The following is a 10,413-nucleotide window of genomic DNA, read 5'->3' as shown; positions in this document are numbered from 1 at the left end:
TCTTTCTAGTCTCGGCAAAATCTAATTATATTATCAAAAAAAAGAATTTAAGAGCAACTCCAAAGAAAAACTAATAATTAGTTTACAGAAATATGCGAATTATTCCTTATTGATCTAGTGATTTTCGCATTTGACTACGCATTACGATGTGAGAGGTTCTAGTGTTGTTGGCAAAAACTTACGTTTGGAGTTTGGTTTTATATTTCACGAACTGAGTTGCCAATATAAAATTAAGATACGACCCTTAAGCGACGCGTGTTAAACAACAGGGAATACCTAATCATTCAATAAGTTAATAAGTAGGTATATGTTAAGAATAAAGTGTAATGTCACAATGATTTAGGATTTATTTCACTTTAATTTTTTTTACCACTCTCCCCTAAAACGACGGGGTGTTCTAAGTCTAGAGTGTGTGTATGTCTGTCTGATGAACCTTTTTTGATTTATTTTTTTATATTTTAGCTATATGTGATGAAAATCGATGGCCGATTACAAGATATCGGTTGGACTCTTGCAATTCAATTTTGAGGCAGATGTGTTCAACCGATTGAGCTGAAATTTTGTGTATACGCTCAGGTTTGATGACAATGCGTAGTTAACTGTGTGACTTCATTCTAAATCAAAATAATTAACTATTTATTATTACATTATTAGTGCATAGTTTGCGACAATTTGGGTTGCGGTTGAGGGTGATTCAACTATATAGATAAACTACAATGTAAGATTTAACCTAGTTCTTTGATCTGCAAAATTTCTAGTATCAATATAGTTTAATATCTGACATGCAATCAATTTTATGTGCCACATTTCTCTCTCGCGTTCAGTGTGATACTAACGACGTCATTTGGATTTTACGTCGATGTGTGTAGCTTAATGTTCTTCGAGATCAAGATTGTTACATCCGCGATCAGCTATGTGGGCAAGGTATCGTAGAAAGTCTAAGGGCACGTGGAAAATAACGTTCTATCTTCGTAAGCGAAAATCTGAAATTGTTTATGGAGGATCTAATCATAAATATAGTTTTCATTTAAAAACATATTCACACACACACAGTACACATTATAATCCTACGGTAGTAATAAATACATTAAAAAATTATTAATCTTACTGTACAAGCTGTAATGAGATAATAAGACTCGTCCCACGATCGATGCAACTGGTTCGAAATATCGACAAATCCAAAAATATTATCGTGGTATGTACCCGTTGAACTATATTTAAGAAATGAATTATTCTTTATTCAGGAAATTATGTGCGAGATTTAAAAAAATTTATTAATCTTACTGTACATGCTGTAATCATAGAACACTCCGTCGTTTTTAGAAAGGATGCAAAAAAATTTAAGTGAAATAAACCCTAATTATTATCATTGTGAAATTACAGTTTACTCTTAACTCATACCTATTTACTTATTAAATGATTAGGTATTCCCTGCTGTTTAACCCGCGTCACTCAAGGGTCGTAACTTAATATTATATTGGCAACACTTCGTGAAAGATAAAACCAAACAGAATTTTTTGCCAACAAAAAGAGAACCCATCATCCCGTGATGCGTAGTCAAACGCGAAAATTACTAGATCTATGAGGAATAATTCGTGTATTTCTGAAAACGAATTACTATTTTTTCTTTGAAATAAGCTCTTAAAGACTTTTTATATAATTAGATTTTTCTTAGACTAGAGAGTAGATGTTTGCGTTTCTGATAGTTGTTTGTCAGATATATGTCAGCTCTACAACGTCGTTATTGTTCTGACTGGGAATATATTAAATTATTCAATCATAGTTTATATTTATAAAACAAATGTGAAAGTGATATTATTAAAAAGCAATAAGTTATTGGTTATTCCGCTCTAGTGAAAAAATATCGAAGGTTTCTGTTATTATACTTTGAACGTACGATACCATACCTATATATTGCTGACTTTGAAGAGTTGTATAACATAGTGAAAAGTTAAAGAACTTTGCTTACTCTATAAGAGTTAACTTAGAAGCTATTTTTATTTTGAAGCAATTTGAAAGCTTAATTTCGTGTATCAGCTTCGTGTCTCTTATAGGTTGTGCATCTTCTTCGAAGAGAGAAGAAGGTTGTTCATATATATGTTACCGGGTTAAGCCTGAGGGTGAATCAATCGTTGACTGTGTTATCTTGTTCCAAAAAATAACTGAGCTGATTTTGATGAGGTTTTTTTCAATCAGGTTTTACTTTAGAGCTGGTTCAAACATGTGTTCAAACAATCAATTATGTTTTGTTGTAACCGATATTAATATTCTGGGTTTCTGAAAATGAAAATGAAAGCACTAAGCACGAACTGTTTTGGAATGTAAGCGACACTTCGCTGGGGACGCAAGGAACGCGTCATACAAATTTCCGCCGTGTACACTAACCTAAGTCAAAGGAGTTCCTCATGTGCCAAGTCTTTAGTGCCTGCGGTTACATCGGCACGCCGATCTTCTCACCGGAATAAAGCAATGATGATTTGCGGCAGAGACAGTAGCAGGTATTTTCCCGGAGGAGTTGGGTCGCAAACAGCTTTACTACTGCTTATTCTTTGCACCTTTGTGACATCGCATCGCGTATTTTATTCTTATATTTGGTAATAGCAAAAATAAACAGCTTTCGTTAACGGGTTGGGCTGCGTATAGTTTAAATTTTAAATATAGTATTAAACAGTCAGGATTCCATCAACAACGAATCAATAATCGGGTTTGGAACTAGTGAATCATGCTGACATGAAAATCCACGTCAGCAAAATATCACATAAATTCACACTTCGGTTAGCAAAAATAATAAGCGGCGTTTTAGTATTCAGCCACAAATTTAATAAAAAAAAAAACTATAATTACCTTAATGTTAATTGGAAGCTTGAGAACACAAAAGGTAAAAGAATTAATATTTCTCCGACAGCCGAACTCGTCGGCGCAGAGGGTCACGTTTGGACGGTAACAACTTTGCCGTCGGTTAGCAGAAATTAATTCGCGCCATCAGGAAACCAAGGCATGCTCTGATTGATTAAGACACTGAGGGGAAGAGCATTGAGGGAAAATAAATTAATGTCGAAAAACTGGCTTTCTTTCTATTGTCAAGCGACAGAAAGATTATAACTTTATTAACTTATACAATTTTTAGCGATATATATTAAATTAAACAAACAATGGGATGGAAGTAGGCCTTACTTTGCGGAATTCCATGATATATTATGAAAATTAAGCTAAATTTGCTAGAGTCCGCGAAAAGTAGGAGAAACTGTATGGTGTAATTTATAATTTCTTCAATCTTTATACTCCACACCATACAGATCTTCGGCAATGTTACCTCTACGCACGTTTTGCTCCAAAACCGGGGCATCCTCAGATGTTGACTTTAAGTCTTAACATATATTAATTGTAACCGGAGCATCCACCAAGAGATGTTAATTTTACAATAAATAATTGTTAAGTCTTAAAAATGATTCATTGTAAAGCGAAACGTTCTTAGAGGGTACATTATGGAAGATCTGTTTAGTGTGGAGTATAAAGATTGAAGAAATTGTAAATGACACCATACAGATTCTCCTACTTTTCCCGGAGTAATAGCAAATTAAGCTTAATTTTCATAATAAACAAAGAATGATGAAACGTACTCAAAATATTTTGTAATGTTTGTTTAGCAAGATAACCTAGCTTTTTGGAAATTTATAAAATTAAACTTTTTACCAAAAGAAAACTAAATTAAATCTTAAATGTCTTTAAAAACCATTCTTGAGAATATAATTCAAAGACAAAATAACCAAAAAAGAATGAAAAAAAAAGATACAAGCTTGAGGTTTTTATGCATCAAAGTTGACATAACTGTGTGAACAACAACAATTTATCAATGTGTAACATTCCGCCAACTCTCTCCCAATAGTCGAGTAGTTATGAGGTTAGAGGGGGAAAATATACTAGTAAACATCATTTCACAAACTTGAGGTAACTTTTTTATCGTCAATAGCCTATAATAGTCCACTGCTGGACTTCAGGCCTCTCCCAAGAGAGGGTTTGCCCATAATCATCAGACTGGTGGATTATCGTAGGAGGTGGTAGTAGTAGCTCAGGCGACGCTGCTGTCCGTTATCATTTATATTCTCTTAGTAACCTGTAACCGTGGGGACCGTGGGGAGAGAAGGACAGGTGTCACCTGTATTCTAATCGGCGGTCACCACATAGTAATATGGTATATATTATAAAAACGACTAATTTTTTTTTAGTCTCACGTAAAAAAATATCGGTTTTCGATATTTTATGAGCTGTCTCCAAAGGACAACTCAAAAAAAATTTTTAAAAGGTAGCTCTGAATTTTGTTTAAATTTCAAAAATCATATATATACTAGATATATGCATGACTATCCAATTCAAATTCAAAAATCATTTATTTTAAGTAAGCCTGATATAAGCACTTTTAAACGTCAATTCTGTCTGTTTGTAGTGACCCTACCACCAGTTCGGAATGCAGATTCTACCGAGAAGAAGCCGGCAAGAAACTCAGCAGTTGCAGACTTCCCAATGAGAAAAAAAAGGGCTGAAATGCAAAAGCCCTCAGAAATACTCACCAGAGCAACACTTCATTCTTTTTCATACAGGCATTACTTTAGAGCTGGTTCAAACATGTATTAAAGCTCATAAACGGCATCTATTGGTATTAATATCTTTGAAAAACCATTTTGGATGTCTGTCAATGAAAGTGTACTAAGCACCAATTGGTTTTGTAACATATATTTAAGCAACACCTCGCGAGTATGCAATGAACATGTGCCACTGTGTCCATCAACCTGTGCTAAGCCTCATATGCTTGTATAACACCGGTCACCACGCTCTTTGGAGTGTAATAAAGCAATACTGCTTGGCGACAAAAATAACCAGGGTGATGCTTCCTTGGAGGAATTCAGTCACAAAAAGCTCCACAACTTACGTTTTGCAGAATACAAAATAAACTTTAGGCTTATGCTTCGCAGAACATGCAGTAAACACTTCTTCTTCTTCTGCTTGCGGCTCAGGTTTGCCTGATCCCTGGTGTCACGCCGACCGGCTATGATCTATTGTGACGCCGCTGTCTAGATCTCCCAACAAGCATTGGTCGCCGTCAGGTAAAGCAGCACTTTCCTTGCTGGAAGAAATTTAGCATCCTCTGGTTGTATTATATGTTTCCCCAAAAGAGTGCTACGTTTATGCATCAACGCGGGGCAGGAACAGATTAAATACAGCGGCGTCTCCGCAGCCTCCTTACAGAGTCTACATAGATCTGTATCCTGCAGCTTTAGGTTGAACATGTGCAGTAAACACTTACTACAATTTGATAATCCGTGTCCTGAGGCGCACTTAGTTGTTAAGCCTGCCGTGCCTGTAATCATACTGGCAACCACAATCTTTGGACTGGAATAAAGGAATACTGCCTGCTGGCTGGAATATGCATGCTGATGCTTCCTTGGAGGAGTTCTGTCACAGAAAGGGTTTCCTGCTTACGTTTTGCAGAATACAAAATAAACTTTAGGCTTATGCTTCGTGGAGACATGCTGTAAACAATTCCTACTATGTGACAACCTGTGTTCTGAGGCGTAGGTGCTAAGCCGCATGTGCTTGTAACTACACCGCCTACCACAATATTGCTTGATGGCTGGAATATGGATGGTGACGCTTCCTTGAAAAACTCTACCACTTGCGTTTTGCAATACGACCCGGAAATATAACTCAGCATGGTAGTAGTACAATAAGCTTAAACGTGTACGGGAGCTATGTTGATACGCTCGACTGTCACAATAGGAAGAGCATCCTCCGAGCGGGTGATCGTGTCCGGGACCGAGGTCCGAACATTCATTTTTGGAAGTTATATATAGGCATTCTTCGTGAACACTTCGCTAGTGCGATGCAGAATTTTTCTAGCGCCATTTTAATGTGGAGACCGCTACAAACGAATGACTAAAATATTCCAAACTATATTACGTCCCGACAAATAGCCGCTATGTGTTGGTCAAACTTGTAGATCGTTAGAAGAGATATCCCAAATGCCTTTCATTATAAAATAATTAATATATTAATTAATTAGTACAGTGAAATGCAACGGGATGAACAAATAATAATGAAAATGTATCACTAATTGGACAGAAATTAAATTAATTGGCTGTACGGGGAAACAATTGAAACTGAATGTATTTATTTATTATGCAAAGCCATTTCGTAATCAAAGAGTGTGCAAAGAATACTTAGCGCGAGATTGAAACATAATTGTTTTTATTAATGGTTAATAGTTGTCAAAAAAGTATCTCATTTTATTTTCCAATAAGTACTTCATGACGACCTCCCTGGTGCAGTTGTTAGCGTTGTGGTCTTAATAGTGGGAGGTCCTAGGTTCGATCTCTGACAGGGGCACTTTATAATTTCAGACGTTTTACTGGTCTGGTCTGCCGGAGGCTCTTAAGCCATATTCTACTTTTCACCCAACCGAAAAAGACATGCCGCTAAGCGATTTAGCGTTCCGATACGATGTTGCGTAGGAACTACTTAGGATATGGTATATAAATTGCTGCTAAGAGAGACTTACCACCAGGTGAGACTGCAGTCGCGGTCTAACTTGTAGAGATTACTGTATTTTTTTTCGTTTTTCATTGATGCAACTTAAATATCACTTGCGTTGCGTTGAAAGAAAACATCGGGAGTGACAACAACATGCATGCTTGTGTGTTCTCCATAATCATGGGTGTTTGAAGTCTTCCAATCCGCACATGGCCAGCGTGGTAGGCCTAAACCCTTCTCATTTCTAGAGGTGACCCGTTGTAGTGGGCCGTCAACATCATCTACTCATTACAGTTGATGACTATGACAAGTTTAAAAGAATTTTTTGAAATGCCTATACTATCACATTGGCAGGTAGAACCTGCCGAGGAGCTTGCAAGAAAGTAACTTTATCCAACATTTTTTTTTATTTCATTAATTTATTAACCAAAATTTCATAAGTAGTCTTCATATTATTAATATTATTACATTAATATTTTACTATTTATGATATGAGAAAGTAGAAAAAGTAACATGAAAAAGTTACACAAATTAAGTTTCTAAGCTAATTTACCAAAACACCGGGAACGCTTACTAAATAATATATAAAACAAATTAATGGCAACCTCATTAACAAAGTAAAATTTTCGTTTAAACACCACGTAATTAATTGCTGGCTCACCTTTATATATTTAAGAAAAGGCTCACATTTCAGCGCAGGAATTCGATTCAGACACCGAAGAAATAATGGTTGTTCATTAAAGTGATAATTTATGGCATTTTTACTGTTTAATGCCGTTTTTATTTACAATTCTCTTTTTTAATTAACGTTTTCACATTTTAGAAGTTATTTTAGGATGTTTCTTCACTTTTTCGCGCTACCATAATAGGTACTTGGTGTGGTTGAAGCAGTCAAAGAATACAAAATATTTATAATAACTTAACTCAAAATTAATGAACAAAAGTATTCTTGAAAAGTAAATTTCCTTGAGACATAAAAATACTTGTCCTACGTACTATTAGAGCAATAACACATTTTTATTACGGAGGTAAAATCACATAGACAATATAGTCCCATTCTAACACAAGGGTTGCCAGTTCTATATATATACTGTTTTGTTATTTTAGCAAAATCTACTAGCGAGTTTTAAAATTACTAGTGTGTGTGTGGAACTAAATTCCTAACCCTACAGTGACGGCCGATTGGCGCAGCAACATTGGTGCATCTCCATTTCCGAGTCAAAGCCATGTGTTTGATTCTTACAAGTGGAAAATGTTTGTCCGATGAACATGAATGTTTTCCAGTGTCTGGGTATTTATCTGTATATTTTAAGTATTTATGTATATTATTCATACATAATAGTCATTTTAGTATCCATATCACAAGCTACACTTACTCTTGGGCTAGATGTTGATGTGTGTAGAGTCGTATATATTTATTTATTTCTATAATTAAGAGAATTCTGAAAGCGGCCAGGTTTGGGAAGAAGACAACAACTGGCTGGTTATTCTTCTTGTTCAATATTTATTCAATCTTACATGCTAAGTATACAAAGTCAGCGTATATAAAAGTGGTGTGCTCTTAACGAATAGTGGATTGTTAAAGACTTTTGCCGGCATATAAGATTTTTTTTCTTTACACAATCAGTGGGTATCCTATCATCTCATTTTGGGCTGTAGCCTAAAAAATAGAGAATATACAATTTATTTAATTTGAGACACGCAAAGGAATATTCAAAACTTAAACTTTTAAATCACGCAAACAAAGTTATCAACTATTCCTATATGTTTCATGACCAAAAGTAAGGTATCGCCTATCATAGATTCTATTCCTCTATTTCCTTATTACAAACATAATAGACGTTTATACTGACGGTTCTATTGCTGAAATCCTTACCTTACCTTGGAAAATACTGTACTTGCTTATAATATTGTACTACCTTCATCTCTACCACCCACTAACACTTTCGATGATGAAAGAAAAGATATATATAATAAAAAAACAACATATTTTCATAAATAAAATCTATTTCGTTTATTATTAAACTAGGTACATCCATTTATTAACGCTTCAATATTTCGTACATTTCAAACGGTAAAACAATCATGATTAATAATCCTAAATTAATTGACATGATTTTGTAGCGTGTTATAAATTAATGGTACATTGTATTTTATATCACAAATTAGGGTATTTTTGGGTCAGGGTTTAGAAATGAAGCTAGACAGGGGCATGTCATGTATTTTTTTGTTCAATGTTAGTAAATATTATAAATATTAAAAAAGTGTATAAAAGTTGAAGTAATATAGGTATGTAGTTACTATATTGTACTAAATAACGTAAAATAAATGTGTACGTTAGTTTGTAAAGGATGTTTTGAATAATTTAGAAAGAGAACTTCTTTTTCCTTAACTTAACTTAAAAGTTACAATACCAAAGAATTAGTTCCAGATTTGTGTGGCTTAAAAGATAAAGGACTTGGAAAATGTGAGTGCTCAGTCACGTGAAGTAATTCATTTTGTGATCGGTCAAACTTATACCGCAGAAGATTGAAGCGATGGCATCCTTATGAGGAGGTTCCCATCCAATAAACTTGCAGGAAACTTTCTATCCACGTATCTGATTAAAATTGTCACGTAGTATTAGATCCTAGCAGATTTTTTTCATAAATTGTACCTCAAAAACCGTAAAGGATACATTTATCCTACAGACACTTGCGGTTCTGGTTTGAGAAAACCAAAATTCACAGAATTAAGATCATACAGAATCCTAATTTAGCCATTATTGCATGCAGTGCATTATGTCCAAAAACAGATGAGACGTCCCGAACACTTCTCACTTCACACCAACGGAATGTTGCTAGCTCACAAAAAATTCCCATTTTCCTCAATATATGGTAAACGTTTAGAACATTAGAGGTAAAATTATTACAGTCAACTGCTAAATGAATGAAGCGAATAACCATCTATTTGGGAAACACTACTACAGTGGATTGGTTTCTGATGCTTCAATATTAGTCGTTTACGCGGATTCCGTGTGTCTAATTCTGTGACAAAAATATGCGGACAAACTTGCCGGTTACAACTACCGGTTATTTCAATGCTAATTTGAATTTGTGTGTACGAACTTTAACTTTAACTTTAAAAGTATCCGATCCGTTTATGGTTCGGTTGAGTAGTTTAACTACTCAACCGAACCATAAACGGATCGGATACTTTTTAAGAAAAGTACAGTCCAAATTGATTAACAAAATTTAAAAAAAAAGTTATTATGATATCTATCGCTTTTCAGGCAAAACGGCATTCACGTTTTATTTCTAAAAAAGTTTACGACGTAAATAAGAGAAAATCTTTAGTGGAAAAAAATATGTAGATTACTGTCTGGAAAATGTTGGATTGAGTGAAACTTCAGTCTGGTATATCTTAAGTAGACAGGGAAGTGTTTATTAACAGAGAACATTTTTTTTTATCCCGCCATTACATCAAGTCTTGGTAATTGGATTGTGATTTATCGGTTTTCGTTTATCTCAGTTCGCTAACGCATTTTCCTTTTACGCTCATTTATTATCAGCTGTCGATGTTTAAGATATTTCGCATAATTTAGTAGGAGGTAATCAAAAATTTGCATTATAATAGGTTATTATGTACTTAAGGTTGACCGCGACTTCGTCTGCTTTTATTTAATTTTTTTAATAATGCCCTTTATTTTCCCGGATAAAACGGATCCTCAGGCCATCTTCACAATGCAAACTATTTCTATGCCAAATTTAACCAAGATCGATTCAACAGCTGAGCCGGACTAAGTTGACAAACAAACAGACACTTTTTCACTCAAAAATGCATAAAATAAATAAATAGAAAAGTATTTTTTTAACTGAAAACAATGTACAACGTTAAACTGTGAATTAT

This window comes from Pararge aegeria, chromosome 11 (genome assembly GCF_905163445.1).
Source record: "Pararge aegeria chromosome 11, ilParAegt1.1, whole genome shotgun sequence".
NCBI classification, from domain to species: domain Eukaryota; kingdom Metazoa; phylum Arthropoda; class Insecta; order Lepidoptera; family Nymphalidae; genus Pararge; species Pararge aegeria.
This window is presented reverse-complemented; position numbering follows the sequence as displayed.